This window comes from Lipotes vexillifer, unplaced genomic scaffold, assembly GCF_000442215.2.
Source record: "Lipotes vexillifer unplaced genomic scaffold, Lipotes_vexillifer_v1.1 scaffold625, whole genome shotgun sequence".
Taxonomy (NCBI): domain Eukaryota; kingdom Metazoa; phylum Chordata; class Mammalia; order Artiodactyla; family Lipotidae; genus Lipotes; species Lipotes vexillifer.
In genome coordinates, this window is record NW_006771655.1 from 1247227 (window position 1) to 1248593 (window position 1367).

The window sequence follows — 1367 nt, forward strand, 5'->3', positions numbered from 1 at the left end:
AAGAGTGGAGCCGAAGGGCCCCTGGCCTGCTGTGCAGATGACTTGGGAGCCCCAGGCTCCGTCTTAACGAAGCCAGAACTCAATAAATATCTGCCTTTCTGTTCACCCTTTTCACGGCTGCCAGATATTATCCAAAAGACATATCCGATCGTGTCACTTCGCTTCTCAAGGTCCTCAGCACAGATTTTCAAATTTTTTTAAAAAAATGAAGTGAAACCCTTTTCTAGACCAAATCTTATAATCCTCAGCTCAAAAGCAGGTCTAAGTGGTACATTTTACTGCTGTTTGTAAGCCGTGTTTACGGTCCTACCGTCAATCTCCGATAACCCAAGAAGGCATATGTGGGGTCTGCTGTGGGTGAGGAGGTTAACACCGCATCTCAGTGCTGCCTGTGTCTGGAGCTTACAGCGGGCCTCGTGCCTGCCCTTTAAAGGCCCAGTTTGAAAGGTCTGGGCCTCTGGCCCCTCCTGCACGCGAAGCATGGCCTTCCCAGTGGTTCACAGCCCGGCCCAGCCCACGTCTCCCTCTGGGAGGTCTGTGCTCCCACAGGCAAAAGGCAGCGCGCTCCATTCAAGGATTTGGAAACCACTTATGCAACCGAGCGGGACTCTACGGGGCCTTCCCAGCATGAACCCTCCCCGTATCGTCTGCTGTAGCTCCTCTCTGACGTACCCAGATAACAGTATCTGATGCCCTTACCCTGAGTTGTTTTACAGACGCTAAAACCTCCACCACGTGGAAGACGTTAACTACTCGATGACCCTGAGCACGAAACGTAGTCCCCAGACCTACTGGAGCCTGAGGATTGATCACGTGAACCCCTGTGACCTCACCATCAAGCACTCAGAGAGCTGCGTGTGAGCTGATCACCCACCCCGTGACCCCCCTCCCTCACCTGGCCTTTAAAAATGCTCTGCTGAGAAGCTTCGGGGAGTTGGGGTGTTTTGAGCACCAGCTGCCCTGGACACCTCGCTTGTTGCCCTGCAATAAAGGCTTCGTTTTCCTTCACTGCAACCCAATGTCAGTAGATTGGCTTTACCGGGCGCGGGCTAGCGGACCCAAGCTGTGGTTTGCTACCACTCATCCTCAAGATAAAGCTCGACAATGCCTTCCGCCCACTGAGCCCCCTGGCCCAGGAGGCGTGGCTTGCAGGGCGTTTCCCGGAACCCCTACCGCATCGCGACCACGTGGTAGTGTCGCTGGTGTCTACCCTGTGAGGACGGCCCACCTACATCTTACTCACTCCTTACCCAGCACTCTGAGCATGAGGCCTGGCATATCCGAGGCCCTTAATTTGTCCTGGTGAAAAAGGGCGAACAAATAAAGGGGCTGATGATTTTTTTTTTTTTTTTTTTTTTTTTTTTCAG

At 53.0% G+C, this 1367-nt stretch overlaps 1 protein-coding gene across 1 annotated transcript in view; it reads right to left on the reverse strand.

Annotated features, from left to right (window-relative positions):
- SDK1 (sidekick cell adhesion molecule 1) overlaps positions 1–1367 on the reverse strand; it is a gene marked incomplete at its 5' end in the record, with an annotated part of 365000 nt that overhangs the window by 100789 nt on the left and 262844 nt on the right. The gene's annotated exons all lie outside the window — the stretch shown is intronic.